The sequence below is a fragment of the Bubalus bubalis genome, chromosome 12 (genome assembly GCF_019923935.1).
Source record: "Bubalus bubalis isolate 160015118507 breed Murrah chromosome 12, NDDB_SH_1, whole genome shotgun sequence".
Lineage (NCBI taxonomy): Eukaryota > Metazoa > Chordata > Mammalia > Artiodactyla > Bovidae > Bubalus > Bubalus bubalis.
In genome coordinates, this window is record NC_059168.1 from 62,190,426 (window position 1) to 62,202,650 (window position 12,225).

At 41.2% G+C, this 12,225-nt stretch overlaps 1 long non-coding RNA gene across 1 annotated transcript in view; it reads right to left on the reverse strand.

Moving 5' to 3' along the window:
• The window catches only part of LOC123464772, a 34,706-nt gene extending 23,158 nt beyond the window's left edge, over positions 1-11,548 (reverse strand). Inside the window, exon 1 of the long non-coding RNA XR_006639804.1 lies at positions 11,359-11,548. This is a non-coding gene — a long non-coding RNA (uncharacterized LOC123464772). The remainder of the gene's footprint in view (positions 1-11,358) is intronic.
• Between the last annotated feature and the right edge of the window lie 677 nt (positions 11,549-12,225).

A 12,225-nucleotide genomic window follows, 5' to 3' on the forward strand; every position in this document is an offset into this window, starting at 1 on the left:
TCACTTCATGGCAAATAGATGGGGAAACAATGGAAACAGTGAGAGACTTGATTTTCTTGGGCTCTAAAATCATTGCAGATGGTGACTGTAGCCATGAAATTAAAAGATGCTTGCTTCTTGGAAGAAAAGCTGTGGCAAACCTAGACAGCATATTAAAAAGCAGAGATGTTACTTTACCAACAAGGTCTGTGTAGTCAAAGCTATGGCTTTTCCAGTAGTCATGTATGGATGTGAGAGTTGGACCATAAAGAATGCTGAGGGCCGAAGAATTTATGCTTTTGAAATGTGGTGTTGAAGAATACTCTTGAAAATCCCCTGGACAGCAAGGAGATCAAACCAGTCAATCCTAAAGGAAATCAGTCCTGAATATTCATTAGAAGGACTGATGCTGAAGCTGAAGCTCCAATACTTTGGCCACCTGATGCGAAGAACCGACTCATTGGAAAAGATCCTGATGCTGGGAAAGATTGAAGGCAGGAGGAGAAGGGGATGACAGAGGATGAGATGGTTGGATGGCATCATTGACTCGATGGACATGAGTTTGAGCAAGCTCTGGAAGTTGGTGATGGACAGGAAAGTTTAGCGTGCTACAGTCTATCGGGTCACAGAGTCAGACATGACGGAGCAACTGAACTGAACTGAAGTTTAACTCATTAAGCAAATGTATAGGTAAAGTATAGGAGAAAAATGGAATAAGAGAGTGGCTGAGACCATATTTTCTTCTCAAGCTCAGCCAGTTGCCCCTCATTTTCAGCAGTAGATTTTAAAAGAAAATAAATTTCTATGCATCGTATGATATCCCTTACATGCAGAATCTAAAAAGACATGATAAAAATGAACTTCTTTATAAAGCAGATTCACAAACTTAGAGAACAAATTTATGCTTGCTGGAGGAGGGGCCAAGGATGGGGCAAAGGACAGTTAAGGAGCTTGGAATGGATAAGTACACACTGCTAAATTTAAAATTGGTAACCAACAAGGACCTACTGTATAGCACATGGAACTCTGCTCAGTGTTACATGTGGCAGTCTAGACGGGAGGGGAGTTTGGAGGAGAATGATACATATATATATATATATATATATATGTATGGCTGAGTCCCTTTGTTGTCCACCTGAAGATATCATAACATTGTTAATTGGCCATACTCCAATACAAAATAAAAGTCTAATAAAAAATAAATAAACATAAAAAAGAGCATAAATTTCTGCAGATGGTAATTCTTGGTCATCATAGCAACAATAAGCTCCAAGAAGGCAGGGGTTTTGTCCTTTTTCTTCAGCACTGTATTCTTTGGGTCCAAGACAGTGCCGGACACTAGCAGCTCATATAAACAAGACATACGTGAACAAAATGAATGGATGATGCCAAAATACAGTTAGCCCTTTATTCCACATTTCACTGCTATCCAGTGATGAATGCCCCTCCCCTCACCGGGTGCTACATTTTGTTTTCTGAGTCCTAATGCCCTTTCTCTTCCCAAGTCCTTGGTGATCACAGTCTTCAAATTCTCTGTCAGATTCTTTCTGTAAGAATTCAAGCCTGATTCCTGGGTCATTAGTGGAGAATAGACATACATGACCCTCAACTATGGCCCAGGCTCAAACTTAATTTCTGGACTTGATGATAATATACAGTGATAAGAATTACACTAGATGCACATACAGAAACCTAGCAAAAGAGATGAGAAACTGAAGACAGCAGGAAATTAGAGGGAGGGGGATAGCTGGTGTCCCCCTCCCTCTGATGGTGGTGGATTAAACTTCTGCTTCATAGTTTTGCCTTTTACTTGTCCTGAATATTGTGTCTTCATAACCTGATTGTAACTTTCTTCTCCTTGTTTTAGAATTTTCTCTTTCCAAGTATGCAATAGGTGCTAATTAAATATTTGTTGATTGGGTGACAAAGAGAATTAAGACCTTAGTATAGTCCCACTTGTCCCCTAATACTTGCTTTTCTATATTGATTGCTCTGTGGTCACACTAGTCTATGAGACCCTGGATAATGAGAACTCAATAAACCCTCATTTGTTCAAATCAAAATCTGCTTAGGGACTACACACAATGTGTCAAGCATTGTGGTAGATGGAAATCCACAAAGATTAATAAGATGTATCTCTAAAGAAGCATACAGTATAGCAGCAGGAATAATGCATGTCAGATAACTATAACGTAAGGTAGAAAGAGTTCCATGGTGTACTAGAAGATCACATAACTTGTTATGCGAACGCAAAGGAAGCAAAGAGAACTCTAAGAGCTCTGAGAATGGAACACAGAGGAACACTATGAAGAATACTGATGACCTAGATGGTTGGGATGGGGTGGGGTAGGAGAGAGGACCAAGAGGGAGGGGATACATGTATACATATAGCTGATTCACTTCATTGTACAGCAAAAACTGACACACCATTGTAAAGCAATTATTCTCCAATAAAAAAAATTTTTTAAGTGTAAGTAGGATTTTAAATGGTGCAGATAGTGGGGAAAGCATGTGGGCAGCGGGAACTCCATGAGTAAATATATGGAGGTGAAATTCAATCTACAAAGGAACGTATATCATAGATGTTTCCAGTACATTCTCTTATTCTTTATCAGTTATGTATCAGTCTCATAAGACAGAACCAGTAGAATAGTGGTGTGGCACGTTTTTTTCCAGTTTGACTGAAGGGGAGTGTTTCAGTGAACAACACTGCTGGCAGTATTTGAAAAGAAAGACTGAAGTATCATGCTGCATGTGAATTGCTCTGTCCAATTGTACATGCAAAGCAGATGGCTGTTAAACATTTGTTCCATCCTTCATATTGTCTGCCTTACAAATGCTAAAGAGTAGCTGAAATGGAGAATTCTATCACGTTAAAGGAATTTTTGCCTATAATTTGTTTATAACACACTCTTGACTAACAGGCAAGCTCCCCACTCCCTGGGGCAATGCTCCAAGTGCACACATATTCCAGAAAGATTAGCCTTTCCCCTGTTACCACTAAGAGCCCTAAAAGCCGTGGAAATCAATACACACAATGATGTATCACTGACAGATTAAAATTTTCTATTGATTTCTTCTGGAATGAAAATTTGTGTCCCCCAAGGAGCTTTATTCTTTTAATAGACAACTAGGCGATCAGTTGTAATTTTAAGTTTTGAAATGCTTTGGCAACAGTTTTTATGAAAGACACAGAAGAAAAATAGCAAAAGGCCCTGGGTAGTTTCAAAGTCTTGCTGAGATGTAGGGAAACGAATATATTGCTTGCTTGCCTGGGCCCACTGTGAGCCTCGGTCCCCTGAAGCAGAGGCTCTGTCCCTTGCCATGTATCTGATGACTATTGTCAATTTGCAAGCACTCTAAGTCTGGTGGGCTCCTTGTCTTTCTTTCCTTTCTGGAAAGAACCTACTACTTGAAATGCACTCTGAGGCTATGCCTCTCAAGAAATTGGCAGGCAGTTAGTGTTCAGCGGGCCCACCATTCGAGCAGGCTTTACATTCATGCTTTTCAAACTTAAAATGTGTGCATGAGTCTTGTGGAGACCCATGAAAGTGCAAATGTGGATTCTGGGGTGAGACCTGAGATGCTACAGCTCTAGTATCCTCCCAGGCGTTACCTGGAGTGGGATTTTAAACTCATCAGCTCTCCAAGGTAGTATGGACAAGCGGTATGACAAGGACAGTGTGCTGAGCACTCAACAGGCCACTTGATAACATGATTCCCCAATCAAATGTCCCACAAACATCAGGAACAGAACCCGGAGGAGAGTCTGACTCTTCACTGGGAAAGCTTGTCCTTATTTATGTTTCTCTGAAGCGATATGGTGATGGGATGACAGACGAAGAGAAAGATAATAGATGGTTCATTTCTCTGTTCCACACATTTTAATTCCCTACTCCGAGCCAGGCATTTTAGGCACAGGGAATAGAAATATAATAAGGAAATGGACAGAGGAGTAGTGTATTTGGAAAGGCAGGCATTAAAAGCATTCCCGTCAACCCCTTTATTTTCGTCAGGAAACGTCTGCCCCAAGAGAACCTATAAGGAATCTAGCTGTTCGGCATTTCCCAGGAGAACATTATCTGTCACTGTGCTTTGTGTTCAAAGATTCTTCTGGCAATGATGTTACTATTCCTGTGTGTGAGTCTGGCAGAAACCCCTAAGATGTGACCTAATTTCCAAATAGCGTTGTCCTTCTGGTGAGCTGTTATTAGTAAAACCTGCTGCTGTAGTTTATGTGACTCTACCCTATAGATTTGAGAAAACAGGAGGGCAAAGGAGATTTCCACCTGAATCAGTTCGGGTGGCTAGACGATATTCTTGGAATAACAGCTTATGGCCATTATATGAAGAGATAATGTAGAAACTAACACACCATCTTTTCTTTCTGAGAGAAGGCACTTAAAAGCCTGGAAGATCATTAGGTAATTTGTTGTTAGCTCAAGAAGGGTGCTTCCTGGTGTATTTATAGTCAAGGTTGCCCAGGGGGAGAATGCTTATGTATGGACCCGTTTTATTATCCCTTCTCTCCTGAGTGGATCTTGAAAGTTAAGTTATAACACTGCATTATGCTTAAAAGGAAAGGATGCTTCATAGAAAAGGCATTTACTAAGCTCTTAAGGGACTGTTGTTCACTGATCAAATGACAGATGGTGTTCAGTTTTTCACAATGTAGGAGTGCGAAAAGAATGCAGGGTCACAGTGAAGCCATGGAAAATCAGAGTAAAATATGGTGCAAGTTGTTCTAAGCCTGGCATAAGAAGAGGAGGTACTAGGAAAATGATCCCAACCACCAAGGGAGGAAAGGAAACTGAAATAAAAAATGACAGTACTTCAGTCTCTGAAAGGCAGGTAGGTATGTGTCCTAGTTTAGCTACAGGGCATTGGGGGTCACCAGTGTTTGGGGGCCTTGCTCTATTAATGCAGCAGATAAGAGGTTTTAGATGATCTTTAAGATCCCTCCAACTCTGTAACTCTGAGTACTTAATCTGTGCTAAATGCATCATAAAACAAACATGTTCACAAGCAACATCTTCTATCTCTGGGAGAGTTTTTTTTTTTTTTTTAATCATCCACATTTTGCAGAAGAATAAACTAAGGTTCAGAGAGCTTAAGAAACCAGGCCAAGCTTACACATCTAATCAGAGACAGAGCTGGGATTCACGCCCAGGCAACATAACACCATAGCTAATGCTTTTAAACTTTACAGTGTGTTGTCTTTATGAGAATTTTATGGGTTAAGAAAGATGGAATATTTTATTTGTTACATTCTTAGAAAATCAGCTGGTGGAATGGCAATTCCCTGGCAGTATTTGTTAAATATCTGTTTTATAATTCTTGACATATTAGAGTTTGATCCTGATAAAGGAAGATGTTGTAACTGGTGTCATAATCTAATGTCCAGGAATTTAAGATGAGAGATGAGCAGTGCACACCTTCCCCATCTCTTGCCTTCCTCAGCTCACTTAGCTGCAGATACTGATAGCTTTACTTCTCAAGTTCTGACCTGCCCAGCTGAGCCCAGTCTGTCAGGCCAGGCTGCTCAAAAGCAGCCACACAAGCATTGACTAGAGGCATCTAGGATTCATGTTCTTGTCTCCTAGACTCAAGATCCTGGGAGATGTGAAGTTCTGGGCTGCAGACAGCAGCTTCCTCTCACTCTTCTCCAATTTCCCACACCCACATGACAGGGTTCCAGTAGAGTTTCCTAGTTTGCATGCTGACTTTCCTCCTGAGACTAGAATTCTGCATTAAACATCCCATCACTTCATGGCAAATAGATGGGGAAACAATGGAAATAATGACAGACTTTATTTTCTTGGGCTACAAATGACTGCCGATGGTGACCGCAGCCATGAAATTAAAAGACGCTTGCTCCTTGGAAGAAAAGCTATGACCAACGTAGGTAGCATATTAAAAAGCAGAGACATTACTTTACCAACAAAGGTCTGTCTAGTCAAAGCTATGGTTTTTCCAGTAGTCATGAATGGATGTGAGAGTTGGACTGTAAAGAAAGCTGAGCGCCGAAGAATTGATGCTTTTCAACTGTGGTGTTGGGGAAGACTCTTGAGAGTCCTTTGGACTGCAAGATCAAACCAGTCAGTCCTAAAGGAAATTGGTCCTGAATATTCATTGGAAGGACTGTGTGCTGCAGTCCACCGGGTCACAAAGAGTCGGACACGACTGAGTGACTGAACTGAACTGAACTGCCTGGATGGGGCTAGACTACCCTCCCCAGCCCTTGGAGGTGATGTGGCAAAGGGTAGAGGTGGACGCAACCTTCATCATTTTTGGATATATGCATCCCACCGGTATATACTCTTATTTACATATGCATGTGTGTGCACGTGCGCACGCACGCGCGCACACACACACACAAATGGACACACTCTTAAAATTGGAATAGCTTAATCTTTTGGGGGGATTCCCTGGGTGGCTCAGATGGTAAAGCATCTGCCTGCAATGCAAGAGACCCAGGTTCGATCCCCGGGTTGGGAAGATCCCCTGGAGAAGGAAATGGCAACCTACTCCAGTACTCTTGCCTAGAAAATTCCATGGATGGAGGAGCCTGGTGGGCTACAGTCCATGGGGTCGCAAAGAGTCAGACACAACTGAGTGACTTCACTTAATACTTAATCTTTTTGAGAAAGAAAACTTCAAGAAGGTTTATAGTTTTAAGTTTTATATTTAGGTCTATGATTTATTTTTAATTAATTTGTGAAATATGGTGAGAGATATGGGATGAGAGGTTTTGGTTTTTGCATATAGACATCTAACATGTTGTTGGAGAGGAAAATGATAACCTACTCCAGTATTCTTCCCTGGGAAATCCCATGGACAGGGGAGCCTGGTGGGCTACAGTCCATGAGGTTGCAAAGAGTCAGACACAACCGAACATGCAAGGATCCAATTGTTGTAGCACTATTTACTGAAAAGATTATCCTTTCACTAACTGATTGTCTTTGAACCTTTGTCCCTCTCCTTGGGAGTTAGAGTGGCTTCAGTGTTTCTCTTAATTTCTAGCTTGGGAGCCAAAATTAGAGCTACCACTCACCTGGCTTCAACTGCTGCCCCTTTCAGGAGGTTCCTGTTGTCCATTCATTAGCCTGGACTAAACAACAATTAAAACTAAGTTTGCTATATCTTTGGACATTGTACTTTAGTCCTCATTGACCTCTCTTTGGTTAGTTCTATTTATTAGTATAATGCTCCCTTTCCTTGAAGTTTTACTAAGTATCCCAGCCCTATCTCTTCCAACCCTTCAAATTCTCTCTCTCTCTCTTTTTTTAAATATCAACTTGTCCTTGATGTTCAAAAAGTTACAACTTGAAAAATGAATTTGAAAATTTTAGGGCGTGGGATAGGGTAAGAAAAGTTTTGAATTTTGTACAGAAGAAATGGGTGGGTATTCATAAAGCAGTGTCATTAACCATTGGCATCTCCCTATTGAGATTCACTGTTAAAGGGCTCTGGTGCATAGTTATTTCCCTCATGGGATTCCTGTTTTAGGGTTGGGCCAATGCATCTAGGTACTATCACATATATATGCACACACAAAGGTGCACCTACAAGCATTAAAAATACACACAGACAGTTATCTGGAAATATTTTTTGCATTTAACTGTAGCTCGCCTCCCAGTTACAGACATATTTTATATTTATACTATAGGGGAAATTTTTAAGTTAGAGAATTTTATAGACTCTAAGGGATCATCTGGATTGGGTGGGCTGTCAACTCTGTCAACTCTGATGAAATGGTGGTGATGGTCTTGGAGCACTACACTGAAAAGGATTGCTAGGCTGAGCTTAGCTCAGTGGAGAAAAAGAGCTTTCATTGATTAGTCACGCTTGCCATGGTCCGGGCAGAGGCATATATATGGTATATTATTAAGTCTAATCTAAGACCAGGCCACTTTCTTTTCCAACACAATAATTTCTTTTACACTATCTTTGAGTACTCTCTTCTACCCACTACAGGAATACTTTCAGTAATTGTGAGCTTGCTATTTTTAAGAATGCTCATTGCGTTGTTGAATAGTTTACATGTTGAGTCCAAAATCTATCACTGCAACTTCCAATCATTTGTCCCAATTCTACTACTTGGACTGGACAACCAAGTTAACACCCTATTCCCATTATAGCTCTTCAAATATGAGAAGATAGCTATTACTTGATCTCTTCTCCTAGGTAAACACCACCATTTTTTTTCAAATAGTTTTCATATATTGTGGTTTCTGGGTCTCCACCATCCTGGATGTTGTTTAATTTTTCCTTGCTACCTTTCAAGTATGCTACTCAGAAAGGGACATAGAATTTTAGAGACAGGATCTGACCAATTGGAATTAATTGGACTCTTTCTTACTGACTGATGCATACTTACATTAACAAGCTTTCGTCTGTACCTGAAACATGTTACTTGGTTATTTCACACTGAGATTACAGTAAATATAAAAAAATTCTTTTTATTTTTTCCTGAGTTCATATTTGACTTTTTACCTTTCAAATTGTATCTTAATAATAACTGTCCTTTCTTTAATACCTGTGTTGCATGCTCTATTGTGTTTTCTTTCATATCTATGAAGTAAATATTTATTCCAATTTAGCATTTGTGAAAACTGAGACTCAGAGATGCCCAATGCTACAGAGCTAGTAAGTTGCAGAACATGAACTCAAACTCAGTTCTTTCTAGCTCTAGAGTCTATTTTCTTTTGGCTGCCAAATGTTCAATTTGATAGTTTTGAAACCTGAATCTATCACAGGAGGAAAAAATGTGGGAGGAGATAAACAGGCTGTCCTTTTTGTCAAGATGTTATTTTTGGCATTCTAGTTCTAGTCAAGTACTTCATTTAAATACATAAATCAAAAGAAAATAAACTTTTTCCTGACCAGTTCTTGGTGAACTCTTGTTTTCTTAGTGGTCATCTGTTTTAAAGTGCTCACTAGATGCCTGCTTAACTATCCAATCTGGAACTTTGCTGAGGATTAGTGGCAAGTTTATCAATCTATAATTTCCAGAATCCACGATTACTGGGACATTTCTTTGTGTCATTTGTCCCTGTCCTACTTCCCATAAGATCTCACAGCTGCTCGCAGTGGTTCTACCCTTACATCTGCATATGTGTACAGTTGTCTGGGATGCAAGTGGAGTTGGAGGGGGGGTGGGTTACCCTTTTTAAAAGTAGCTAAGTGCTTTCATACCATATTTCCTTGTCTTTTTTATTTCCTCCCAATAATGTTATTTCTTCCATTTCCAATTTGTAGGTAAAAAGCAGAGTCTCTCTTAATGGAGGGATTAATGGAACAGATGCACTCAACAAAGTTTCCAGCCATTTCTGTTAAGTGAATTCTAAAGTGAAATCTTAAAAGAAAGAGAAAAAATAAATAAATAAATAAATAAATAATACCCAAAAAAAAAAAAAAGTGAAATCTTATGGCCCCAACAACAAAAGACGGTGAATGCACTTTCCCCAAAGCCCACTTTGTGTTACAAGTCAATGAAATGCATTTGGGTACTACCTACTCTTTCAGATAATTTGTGCTAGGAAATTTCTCTGTCAGTAAAAATAATGAGCCAAATATGAGTATTAATACATATGGAATCAAGCAGAAAACTGCAGGGTCCTCCCCAGGTATAAAACTAAGCAGTTAATGATTAGGACGGTAGAATCACAGACTTAGTGTCTGTTGCACATTCCTGAATTGCTTTTGTTGTTGTTAGTCCCTCAGTCGTGTTCAACTCTGCAAGCCTATGGACTACAGCACGCCAGGCTTCCCTGTCCTTCACCGTTTCCTGGAGTTTGCTCATACTCATGTCCATTGAGTTGGTGATGCCATCCAACCATCTCATCCTCTGCCATCCCCTTCTCCTCCTGCCTTCAGTCTTTCCCAGCATCAGGGTCTTTTCAAATGAGTTGCTTTACAGATACTATAAAGTGCCACCAAAAAACAAAAAAGATTAAAAAAAAAATTAACTGCATGATGACCAGACTGAAGCCATGATATAAGCTGTTCCAACTTAAGCAGTATTGAACCCATGGCTAGTACAATTCCAACAACTGACCTTACGAGAAAGGGACTAATATTATTGCTCATAATAATCTGTATCTCTATGGGCATCAAAAATAATTGCAACTTGCTCTGCTTGTCTACGTAAGTGGGCAACTAAAATTGTCAGCAGAGAGATGCTACATGTTGACCTCTTCCACTCTGAGAGTATGGCACCCTATGTAAGCATGAAGAAGTTACAGAAGATGGACCTTAGCCCCTAACCCCATACAAATGACATTTGCCAGTCAGGAACTGAAAGCTGCTCTTCTGCCCCTTTCCTGTTTGCCCATTTCTGTTCCCCTCTACCTTTAAAAGAACCTGATTACAGGAATGGGACCACTAGGCAATTTAACCTAATTCCTGATACAGTCTCTCCTGTATGTAGACCATGTCTTGCCTAACCTGTTGATTTCTTTCCCAGATTAAAAAGAAGCAAGCATGAAGAATTAAACAGTTTTAAAAAATGACTAGCTCTCTACTCCCAACAGCTCTCCCTAAGCAATCTTGCAGTCAGTCATGCAGGAAAGATAACATCTAAAGAGAGAGCCCGCCAATCTGCATGAAATCCAGGAAGGTACAGAACCAAACCTCCTGCCTCAATGATTCACAGAGATTCTTTCCCACCCCCTTCCCCACCCCCCTCCCCACCCCCCTCCCCACCCCCCCATTTTTCCCCCTTCCCCACCCCCCCATTTTTCCCCCTTCCCCACCCCCCCATTTTTCCCTTTAAAAACGGTCATGGCTGAGCAGAATCTTTGGAGCTGGCCTCTAGACAGGACGCCACCATCTCCCCAGATTGCCAGCTTTTCTAATTAAAGCATCTTTCTTTTCTATTGACTCTTGCCTCTTGAATTAGTGGCTTATGAGCAGTGAGCAGCCAAACTTGGGTTCAGTAGTAACAGATATGGTTAATTTCCTATGCCCCAACTAGACCTAAGAGTGTATATATTTTACAAGTTTATTGAAAAGTTACTAGCCTATGACATAGCCTGACACCCATACAACTGTCAATAGGTCAGAGTTAGGACTCTTTTCCTCCCTATGGACTGTAGTGTGCCAGGCTCTTCTTCCTGTGGGATTCCCCAAGCAAGGATACTGGAGTGGGTTGCAATTTCCTTCTCCAGGACATCTTTCTAACACAGGGATTGAACCCACATGTGCTTGGCAGGCGAACTCTACCCCTGAGCCACTTGGGAAGCCCAACAGATCACTGGCCCTGCAAACTGATATATCTGCCAGGACCCTATGAGAGAGGGGTCTGTTGTTAACACAGAGGTTTTACCTGGATAAAAGTTAGGCGGCAAAGCACTGAATACACAGTTAAAAGCTTACTTTTGGTTGCTTCCACGCTTTTTCTTTCTAATCCCCTTAAACGCTTTCAAATCCGGGTCGCTGAGCGTAGTCATGAATATTCATTTAGGGGCGTGGCCCGCCGGGTGCGCGACTCTCGGCAGCTGGGACCGGCTGAAAGGGTGCACCAGCTGCGTGGAAAGAAAACAGTTCTTATTTTGTGTGCTGGGCTGACAAGATGTCCAGCCCCAAGCCGGCTCCAGGCCGCACATTGTGCGTGCGTGGGAGGGGCTTGCCAAGACGAATGGACTTTTCCGAGGCAGGGCCTGGGAGCTGTCATTTGAGGGGCTCAAACTCCCTGCCACCCACCTGCCAGGGTCTGTGAAATTCCATTGATAAAAATTCAGGCATTATTCTATCCAGGAGTTTGCCCCTTTTTAAGAAAACAAATACCTCTTGTGTTAATAATTGGAGACTTTTTTATCCTCTGGTGGCCCCTCCTCCTTTGTAGTTCTCTCTGATGGAGAGACTCTTCTGCCTTCACAGGGCTGGTCACTGCTCCTCACATTTTTCTTTTCTTTTTTTTTGGGGGGGGATGCTTTCACATTTTTATTTTTATTTATTTTTATTATTATTATTATTTTTAGTTTTAATTTTATTTTATTTTTAAACTTGACAATATTGTATTAGCTCCGCCAAACATCGAAATCAATCCGCCACAGGTACACCCGTGCCCCCCATCCTGAACCCCCCTCCCTCCCCGCTCCCCACACCCTCCCCCTGGGTCATCCCAGTGCACCAGCCCCAAGCATCCAGTATCCTGCATCGAACCTGGACTGGCGACTCATTTCATACATGATATTATACATGTTTCAATGCCATTCTCCCAAATCTCCCCACCCTCGCCCT